The 11106-nt window shown below is 38.9% G+C and overlaps 1 long non-coding RNA gene across 1 annotated transcript; it reads right to left on the bottom strand.

The window, feature by feature from the left end:
• Positions 1-2650: 2650 nt before the first annotated feature.
• On the bottom strand, positions 2651-7851 carry LOC145552003 (uncharacterized). Its single transcript, XR_014087930.1, has 3 exons — positions 7128-7851; positions 5459-5646; positions 2651-3247 (listed from the first exon to the last, which is right to left on the bottom strand). It is a non-coding gene; the product is annotated as an uncharacterized LOC145552003 (long non-coding RNA).
• Positions 7852-11106: the final 3255 nt, after the last annotated feature.

Genomic DNA, 11106 nt, shown 5'->3' with positions numbered 1-11106 from the left:
ACATTTAAAACAAGACCCAGAGTGATAACAGAATGGTAGACTAAAGATTTTACCAAAAAGATTTGTAAGTAAAAGTTTGTTGAAGTAATTGATCCTTTTCTCCTTTTCATTAAACTTTTTAAGAATACATGTGGAGCTTATCTGAAACAGAATCAGAACTACAAAGAGACGAGTGGAAGAAAACACAAAACTGCTCCACAGTTCTTGTGGTTTCTAGAACAAGACAACGAAAGGCCACATTTAACATGGCTCATCATATCATTATCAGTTTAAATAGTAATTAGAAATACAGTACACATTTATACCCTTCAAATATTATTTAATCTTCTTTTTTTAGCCTACAGAATTGACTTGCGTATGGGTTGTAAACACAGCTGAAAATCTTTGATTTGGAAAATTACTGTGGACTTAATTTATTTACTTAAGTAAATAAGTAATTTATTTACTTATTTACTTTTTTGCATTTTCAAATATTTCAAAATTGCAAAACTGTCTGACTTGTAACCAAGAGAAAATATAGTAGCCTTCTTTCACCCGTCTAACCAGCTATAAATAATTCTGGGAGGGGGAGCACTGTGTTACTTTGGCATTTAATTTAATGACTTCAGTTAAATATATGGTGCTCAAATTTGAAACTTTGATATATCTTTATATTGGCATCCACCCCATGCCCATTGCAGCATGTGTGAGACATCTTAAAGTATTTATTACGTGTCATTTCTCATTTTATCACTTCAAGTTAAAGCAAGTTTAGCGAGGAAAGAAAGATTATAGCTGTTGAATTTCCAGTGAAGCTGTGCCTAGACGTCCAAAATATTTGCAGGTTAAATGTGGAAGTAGGGCTGACTGTTTTAAAGCCTGGAGCGAAGGAAGGTGAATGCAAACCCCAGTTTACATGTTTCTCTTAGTTCAGCAAATAGGACAGCGTGGCGCTTTCCTCTGACAGGGCCCCGTGTGTCACAGCTTCAGCAGTAAGTTGAGGTGAGCTGCCGGTGCAGAATAATTAAGACCTCTATGGAAGTGACAGGGTCACCAGGAGGTATGCAGCATAGCAAAGCTTCCCTTCTCAGCTGTTTCCTCTATGAGCTGTCACGGCTGCAGCGTATTTATAGCAACATAGTGCGGCACACATGTCCAACCCTCCCACCGCCTCCACCTCGGAGACAGATGTCACCTTCAAGTCTCTATTTCTGGGGCTAAACACAAAGCTTTCGGCAGCCTAACAAGCCACATATGCAGGCAATCAACAGAACAACTGGAGTCTGAGGACAAACATCTACGTTGCCTCATTCAGGCTGAAATCGCCGGGCGGGTAGGTGGCAGTTCACCTCTCCCACCGGACTGGGCTTCTTTACGTAACAGCTTGGCAGCTGCTGGTGTTCTGCTGAGTGGGGATTGGTTTTGACACAATAAAAGAAATATGTGGTACTGGGTTCACTCAGACTAGACAAGATTTTCGTATTTAAAATAAAACTAAGATGCTAATAGGATAGACATTTAAGCAATCTGTAATCAACTCAGAATAATCCATGCTGGTTTTGTTTACTCTATATTTCACCTTTTACACTGGTGGTCCAAATTGCAAGAAAAAAAAAAACTTTGAAAATCCCTGTTAAGTATAGAACTATCTATTTCAAGTTGGTTTAGTTGAATATTTCTGATTTCAAATTAGACATAACTAATTATTATTCAGGCTCGTTCAGAAATGTGGAATAGCCCTTTAGTTCAAATGGGAACCTTATATCAGACATAAACTTCAGATTTAAGGTTGAAGTATTTGGGGGGATTTGATCATATCTAGAGCAAGATGATAGCTTAATAAACATCTACATTAAAGCAATTCTGTAAATAAGAGTGGGTTAAAATGAAAGTTATTGCAAACATTTGCTGCTGACAAGGAAGGCATAACCTTCCATGTGGTCCTTTAGAGAGACATGCAAATACGCCTTCAAAAAAACAGTTGTGTGTCTAAATATTATTTTATCAATCAAATCAAAACAGTTTTTATCTGCATTCTGCCAAATTGCATCAATGAGACAAAAAGTCCAATGGCATTTAACTTTAAGAGTATTAAACGAATGCAGAGACATCTATATATATTTATATATAATCATATTTTAACAGTTTAATAGGTAGTTCTATCAATATAACTTGCCACAAAAGGTCCTTTCAATAGATTCAGGATCTTGATGTGGCCTGAAATAAAACATGAATTGGACACTCCTGCTCTAAATGTGATAAAAAAATAAGAAAAAAAAAACCTTTGCATGATGTATTGTAAAAAAAAAAAATCAAAAATCAAAACTAGCACCAAAAGTAAACAGGAAGCAGACTATTTAATACAATATATGGTGCTTGTGTGTGTAAAGTGGTGGACAGTGTAGTTGTGCTCTCCGATAAGAACTGACTGTGGGGGATTAGGGGTGATGTCGGGTGGGACGGGATTGAATGTGTTGACATAGCTTTAATTCAGTTTGATACCAGACACCAGTAGTCTGTCTGAATCTCGGTGCACAGGGGGTGTTAACCTCTCTGGGATTCTCAAAATATACAAACACCAAGCACGACTGGCCACCAAGGATTAAAATAACTTTTATGAGTGCCAGGCTCATATACTGCCATTTCCACACTTCCCTTTGGTCAGCAGTAAAACCCTTTTAAACATCAGGAAAAAAAGCCTCGGTTCAATGATGAGAAAACATTCAGTTTAATTATCTATTAGTTTGTTTTTTTTTGTAGATCTGTTTAGAATGACATTAACCATGCTATAATCACCCTGCGTCATGTTTAGAAAAAAAAAGGCAATAAAGTTCAATTACAGTGTACAAACGCATAAACATCTTGTACGGGTAACAGATGCAATTTATGACTGGAGCTACAATTTGATCCTTTAACCTTAAACAGATTGCTAATGTGTCAGACTATCTGCCCAGTGGTGTGTTCTCAAGGCTAGGGTGACACGTTTTGAGCCCCTGGATGAAGTGTTGGTTACTCTATATGAGCATGTCTTGCAGGTCATAAGCCTGTCACTGCCAAAGTGGGTTTCTTTTACTGCCACACTGGCGATAATCAGCTGATGCTGGCTGTCAGTCGACATGGCAATGGTACAGACAGGGGACAGGCTCAGAGGACACATGATCGCCCTGCTGACAAGCATCCCTAACCCCAGCTGCTCCGACGGCTCCTCTGTCATCTGGGAGGACGAGGGAAAGGGGCCACAGGCTGAGAGGAAGGTGGCAACAGGGGCCTGCTGAGAAAAGGACAAGGAAAGAGGCTGAGGAAAGCACGAGTTTCAGCACCCCCAACATAGCTGTGCACCACACCCCTCTCAGCGCGGCCCTCCATTGCCCAGCGATAGAGGTTCAAAAAGAGCCGAGCTCACAACGGGCGACGGCAGGTCCCACACTAAGCCAACAATCAGGTGCTACATTGTTGCACGGCATTAACTCAGACCACTGGGGTGACATGTCACAGGATTCTTGTATATATATTTATACATGCATGTATATGTTTGTCTTTGTTGTTTACACCTGTCACTACAGTTCCTGCTGTTTGCCAGAGGAGACAAAAAAAACTGAACTTTTCACCTACATCCAAAACAGCTTAAACGATTCATTTTGCCATGCAGCATGGTGCAGGCAGTGGCATGCTGTGGGGATGATTTCCTTCTGCACTTATGAGGAAGCTGGCCGGATTTGATGATAGAGTAGATTGAACTAAATACATGAAAATTGTGGAAGTAGACAGGTTACATACAACAAATAACATTAAATCTAACAGTTGATAATTCAGCATGTTTGATAAAGTCTCTGTGTTATGTTATGATCTATATGCTACATTGCTTCAGCAATAGGGATAATGATTAGTATTCTGTTTATAGTTAAATCATCACTGAGGGATTCTCCTCACTGAGTCGAGTTTGGTCACATATGTAGTCATCCAGCTGAGATGCGCTGTGTTCCTTCATGTTTAGGGAGGAAGAACACCCTTCCTCTTGACATGTCAGTGGTTCTGCCCATGACATCTCCAATAGACTCGGCAGTGAATTCTGGCAACCCAGATCTGCTTTGGATTTGTCCAGCTTTGCTATATTGAAGTAAAGATTCGGTCCTTTCTTTTGAGCCACAACCACTGACCACTCCACTGTAGCACCCTCGATATTCATTTGATGGCCTGTTGTAAGAATTGCCCACTCATGTGAAGATCTCTCATCAGTCTGACTGTAGATGTTGCATCAAAGCGGCAACATCTAACTTTCACCAGATAGATATCTGCACTCCGTCCTCACTGTCTAGCTCAATGCTGCAATGATATTTTCTCGTTGTAGCCTTCCTGCATTGCATCATACCAAAAAAAGTGAGCTCAATAAAGTAAGCCCTTTTCAGGGTTACATGGCTTTGTGTTACATTTTTCTGTAAATGTGGTGAAACTGAGATATTTTTTTTCTCTTGACCTTTACAGCTATCTATAGTAAATAGGTTTTATTAAAAAAAAACAAAAAATCACAATGAGCTGACCGACAAACGTGCACACATACACAAACACGCACACTGGAGGAAGCTGGAGTACCTGCAGAGGATCACTGCATCCACATGGAGAACATGAAAACTACATGGTGAAACAGTCCAGGATTTCAACAAACACACTTTTTGCTGCAAGGTTGAGAAATGGCAAAATGCATGTTTTGTACTATTGGATTTATTTCTATTTCATTTTATTTTTATATTAATTTTTAGACATGATCTCAAACTTTTGAACTTTTGATCCTATTATTCTGGTTGTTTTAAATAAAGTGCTCACACATTTTTTATTGCTCTCACTTCCAGTACTTCTTTTTTAACAGTATGCGGCAGCTCTGGAAAAGAATTATGTTCTTTTATTCTATGAACTACTCACAACATTTGTCCAAAATTCCAAGCAAAAACTCAGTATTTATTTGTAGAAAATGAGAAATAATCAACATAACAAATGCAAAGAAAACAAGTTCATATTCATTTAGAAACAACAATACTAATGTTTTAACTCAGAAATCAATATTTGGTGGAATAACCATGAGGTTTTCAATGGGGTTTAGTGCAGTGCTATCTTAATTTTTTTCCAGAGCTGTGAATGTTGTTCTGTGCTATATTGTCATAAATTATCACTTAGTTATGCGCATGTATAACAATATTTTCCCTAAGCGGAACCCAGATTAAGTCTGACAATCTCAACACACAGTTGGCAGTTTTCATTTTCATTCAGCAAAATGAGGTGTTGGATAGTGTTCCTAGCTGCAAATAACCCTGCTGCATCTAACATTTAAATATAGAATTGAGTCGTGGAGCTCTGAAAGCTATGCATCGCCTTGAAAAGTTCAGCACAGTTATTAGTTTAAACTTAACTGTAGCCCCTTATAGACACGGCGTTGTGGGCACTTGGCCACATGCTGACGTGCTCAAATGATCCTACGTTAACGCACATGTGGCAAAGTTCAGGCGTGGACGCGCAGCCCGTGTCGAGCTGAGGCTGCGAGAGCACGCTGTCCCCCCTGGGGGAGGATGGGCTGGGGGGGGGGGTTGACCTCTCCAGCATTGATTGGCAGGTAAACGGCTCAACCTGAATCTTCTCTTCAAGGAATGTGCTTGTGTCTGTCGGAGTGAGGAGCAGCTGGCAGGAGTAAAGACAGAAGATGAAGTCAGCTTTAAGTGTTAGGATAAGAACCTCACAGCTCTGGGTGCCATTTAGCAGCACACCAGACTCTCTCATTTTAGACGCTCATTAGCAAACTGAGGACTGGTTATTGCATCGCAGAGAGAGCGCCTGCTCACCGACAAGACTGTGATTACACTGACGGAGCTACTGCTTAAAGGATTCAGTTTAAAAATGTTCTTACTGCACATAATTAGCCATGACACTGTTTCCTAATCAATCCACAATCTAGACGTTCCTGGGTTTTTGCCACTAGTAATCACATGAGGGCTGAATTATTCTGATAGCTACTTATTCAGATTAAATTTTGCAGGATTGCTGCGCTGCAAAAAAGACGCACGCGCTCACACGTTTCCTCAACCCCCACGAACTGCAAGTGTTGACGTGTTGAGTGTTGATGTATGCATATCCCCTCTCACATACAGCGCTTTAATACCCAGCGAAGGGGCCTGACAAGCACCTCTCTCTCTAGCTCTCACTGCCTGAATTCTCCAATGAACTGAATTAATATCTACGTTACATATGATTAAAAAGAAACATCTAAAGAGAGATTTAGTGTAATTTCTTCACATTAACACCTCTTGCATCACTCTGGAACTGAGAGCATTTGTGTTATGTGACCTCATGTCTTATTCCTGGCCAACATAGCTCAGGAATAAGTCAAACTATTAAATTATCAATGTTGACTGAGGGGAATTTATTTCATTCAAGCATAAATAAATCCAATGAAAAGGCCTCGGGGTATATGATTTGCAGCCATTTGATCAGGTGGATTGCTGGCTGCAGGGTCTCGCTAACCCTGAAAAAAGAAAAAAAAGTCTTTTTATCTTTAAATCCAACCACTCTCCTTTAACCCTAATCTATCATCTCCGTTATCCTGCATGAATAATTGGTGGCCTTAAATAACCACGGCAGGCGTGATTAATCGAAAGGGGTGAGGTGTTGAGATCTGGTCCTACGGTGAATGTGCCGAGCCAGCAAACACCTCGCACTTCTGTGGCCACTGCCATCTGTCTCCCAGTGGGGCTCGTTCCTCCACAGCAACCCCTGCGACTATAACAACATTACCAACAATTTTCTGACACATATAACGCAGATGTCTTCCAGCTACCGCAGGATCTGCTATGTAAATGAGTTTACAATCGACTCCCTTTTTTTTATCCACCTAATAGCCACTAACCTAAAAGGAAAACCACAATGACTAATTTCTGATCTCTGTCAGTTGTTTATTAGGTTAAAAATATCATGAGTACCTACTACTACAAAAAAAATAAAAATCTTACCAACACTTTCTTACATGTTTTAAATCGTTAAACTGATTAGCATTATATTATAAACATAGGTTAAAAAAAAGCCTCCAGGAATTACAGTGCTCGTATATCTACAAACGGAGAAGAGGTGGAATAATGGTGAGCTTTTCTCAGGACTGATCGACTTACCAAAATCACTCTAAGAGTGCAGTGAAGACTCATCCGGCAGGTCCCAAAGTAACCAAGAACAACATCCAAATGCTGCAGAACTGCATTTGCTCAGTTAAGGTCAGAGTTCACAACGATGCAGTAAAAAGAGACTGGGCAGAAATAACATCCATGCGGGAGTTAGAAGCAGTGAAGACGATGTTCTCGTTTTTATGGACTTACTGTGGTTGCAGTTGTGATTCTTGCCGGACTGGTGACCTGGATAAGCCCCTCCTTCAACCAATTAAAAGGCAAACAATTAGATGATCTCAGTTAGATGTCAGATGAAAAATTTTGTTTTCTAGCTCTTGGATGCTAAATACCCATACCACTTAATATCAAAAACTGACACTGTGTGGTTTTAGCCTATGAACCGGTTATATCTGCTAGTCAGTCCTCTCTAGTTCTGCCCCGAGTGAAATGAAGTTTGGATTTTGTGCCAGGCTTTCAACTGAATAGCAAGAACAAAGATGGTATTTCTCTGCTCTTTCCAGGCTGCATTGTTGTGTAAAAACTTTTTCCAATGGACTCATGATCATCTAATAAGTTGAAGTAGCACAACCACGGTATACTCCACAGTGAAACATGGAGCTGTGGCCTGTTGTGAAGTCATGGACTAGTAATATCTGTTGACATAGTGACGCAGATCTATGACCTCTTTCTACAACAAGTAAGGTATTACAGGTTACAAATAACAACAGAAACTCAATAAGAGAAAAAACAAGGAGAACCTTAAATCTGTCCTGCACAAACTTAGTTTGTGACACAATATCTATTGTTGTCAAGAAAACCAGAAGTAGAAACTGGAGCATCATGAACGTCATCTGCTTAAAGTTAAGTGGGATGAAATCACAACAATAATGTAGACAATCTAAGCTGATTTAAGTTTAGTGTGTTATTACACTGCATTCTAGGGATTATGTTTGTTTTTTTTTGCTTGTGTTATTTGTTTTAATAACTAATTGAATTTCTGACTGGGACTTTAAATCTGCAAACGCCTAATCTGAAACTTGAATAGCTACTTAGCTATCAATGTGCTGCGTTATAGATCCCAATTATATAGTTTTTTTGTTGGTTAAGCTTGCTTGCATTATGGTTCAAAATTCTTTCAAAGCAGTTTGGAAAATATGTTTCCTAAAACTTCCAACAATTACTAAAGGGATCAGGCAAGATAATAATATAATTGCCACCCTATAATGTCAAAGTAAGTTGTATTGCTACAGATGGCCTTGGGTTAACCAAGCATTCTTGAAAGGGACAGTGCAGATCAACAACAGTTCAAGATGTTTCCATAGTCTAGAACAGGAAAAACAGGGCTCACATTTACAAACACAGTTTCTTTCTTTGCATATTTATTTCATTTTTCAACTATTAATCCTGTTTTCTCACCAGGTACAAATTATTTTCTGTTAAAAAATAAAACTGTAGCTTAGCTAAATGCAGCTCACAGGGGTCTAAATCTTACCGACTCTAAGGGCAACCACTGGATGTGTAGCGCCATGTTGGACCTTTATTTTTAGTATCGCATGGCGATGAAAGCTTCATCCAGCTTTCCTCTGACCTTCACTGTTAAAATGAAGTAAAACAATAATCTCATTATTAAAAATATTTAAGAAATGTTTCACTTTATGCCTTTTAGAAATCGGGTCATCCTTTAATCGCTCAGCTATTCACAGTAACAGATATCTTGACAGGGCTTCCCAAAATTTCACATGCCAGCACATGATATGACGCATTACTCGTCTTAGCACGCTGACACTCCTGCGCCACTGACAGCTGAGGCAGAGGCATCCGTGACCAGGAGTCCAGATTGCAGACAGATAGGTCAGCCAGGTGATGCACATTAGTTTGTGGTAAATGTATGCTCTGCTGGCAGAAAACATGCTGCAAGCTGCAGAAAACATGAACTAATACCGTGTCAATACGTCTGAGGGTAAGGTGAAAAGTAATCACAGATGCATCTGTGCAGAGAATGTAGAAATGATGAGTCACGCCTAGAAAGCTGGAACTTTCTTGTGTATTTTATTACGTAGCTTTCATCCCATGTTGACGTCCATGTAACACAAATCTACTCTACTCTGAGCGTCACTTACAAATAAACAACTTAATCACATAAACCGAGGTTGTTTTTCCAGTGTTGGCACAGACACAGACACCAACCAGTGGTTATTGAATTTCCAGATTCTTTATTAAATGATATTAGGCTCATCAAGAACATGGACACAAAGTATTTTCTGCAAACAGTGTAACACTTTTTAATCACAAGTGGCAGTTAAAGATTGCACAATGGGAAGTAAAAACGTAAAAACAATAGAATGTGAAATATAATGAATATTCTTTATTTTACCACAGAGGAGAAATTCAGGAGAAATAACAGAAGCATCGATGTATGTAGATTCACACACAAAAAAAATCGAAATGTTTTAAAAATATATTAAACGAAATACAAAATTATATTAAAACTCTCCGCAGTTATCAGAAACAGGATACTTTGATATTAGGGATGACATTTTATGTAATGTGTATTTGTATTTGTGAATTAAAAAGACAACATACATGACATACTTACGTTCTGGTAAACATTGTGTAGATGTTTACCAGAAAACAAATGTGCAATAAAACAGTAATATAAAGTAAGATAAATGTCTAAAAAGATCAAATATGCTGTGACACATTTGGCATAAAAACAGTACAAATGAGTTCAAACCAATGAAGCAAAACAAGCACAATCTCTGTAATAATTTTGTCTGTTTTACTCAGTTTTTCCGTCTCTCTTAAATGGTGTGACATCACCTCTACTCGTAATATCAATAATTATTGAGCTCTCAGTGCAGTGGGGTCGAAATTGAATTACCATTAAAAATAACTTGGCGAGAAATCAGAATCAGATAAAATTGATATCAGCAGGTCGAATCTTCACAAATACAATAAATTGGCAACAAAACACAGATCTTTGTGTAAGAGTCCAGTCTGCTGAGTTTTTACTCATGAGGTAAAAAAAAATAGATATGAATATTTTCAGATTACTGAAGCTGTTTCAGAATCTTCTTTATCAAGTCTCATTAATAACAATAGCAATTACATTAACTAACACAAACAGCAAAGGCCTCCATTATATTGGTAATGTACTGGCAGTCGCAGAAGTCACAAGCAGCAGATATTTAATTAATACAACATAAAAAACCTAAACAAGAATAGAATAGCTAATTAGGTCCTTGGTGTAATTGATGTGACATGTTTAGCTTGTTTCACGGCAGACTTGAACCTCTCCATATTATTTTAGTGCTACACTTTCCACCCATCTCAGAGTGACACCACATACTGACCTAATGATATCATAAACACTGCAGTTTAATGTGGCTATTAATACGCGAGGAGCTCCTCCAGCCTGCCTTATTAATTACACGCTGATGAAATTTGACAGCATTGCTCCTGGGTTGGCCAGCAGCAGTAGCAGCACATTATTACCACTGCCTTTCATATTTCAAGACAGTAAACATGAGCTAATGTAATTCAGAGATACCCCCACTCTCTCTTATTGAAGTTGCCATTTTGTCTTCTTCACATAACAAGCCAATGCCAATTAGAAAATGAGTTTGAAGAGCAGTTTGTGTATTTAGCTAATGATGAATGAGGAAAAACAGAGAAATGGTTGGTGTGCTGTTTACTTTAAGTTTCAGTGTGTCTAGCCGTGGTTGCGCTGCCCTGACTGTGGTTTTAAGGCACACACCAACAGAGACGGAAAATGCGACTGGAGTTGTACGAACCCCTCACTGACTTAAGACCTGGACTAGAAGAAAAATATTTGAGACTTGAATTGTATTCCACCCTACGGGACTTGAAACGACTTCAGCTGTGAGCAAAAGACTTGACATGGACTCTGAGTTGGACTTTCTCTTTGAGTTAATGAGACTTGACTCAGGCGAAAGCTTGAGGCTTGACTTGGATTTGAGACCTGATT

The sequence above is a fragment of the Poecilia reticulata genome, chromosome 6 (assembly GCF_904066995.2).
Source record: "Poecilia reticulata chromosome 6, P_reticulata-male-v2, whole genome shotgun sequence".
Lineage (NCBI taxonomy): Eukaryota > Metazoa > Chordata > Actinopteri > Cyprinodontiformes > Poeciliidae > Poecilia > Poecilia reticulata.
Note: the sequence above shows the minus strand (reverse complement) of the source record. Positions and strands in the feature narration are given on the sequence as shown.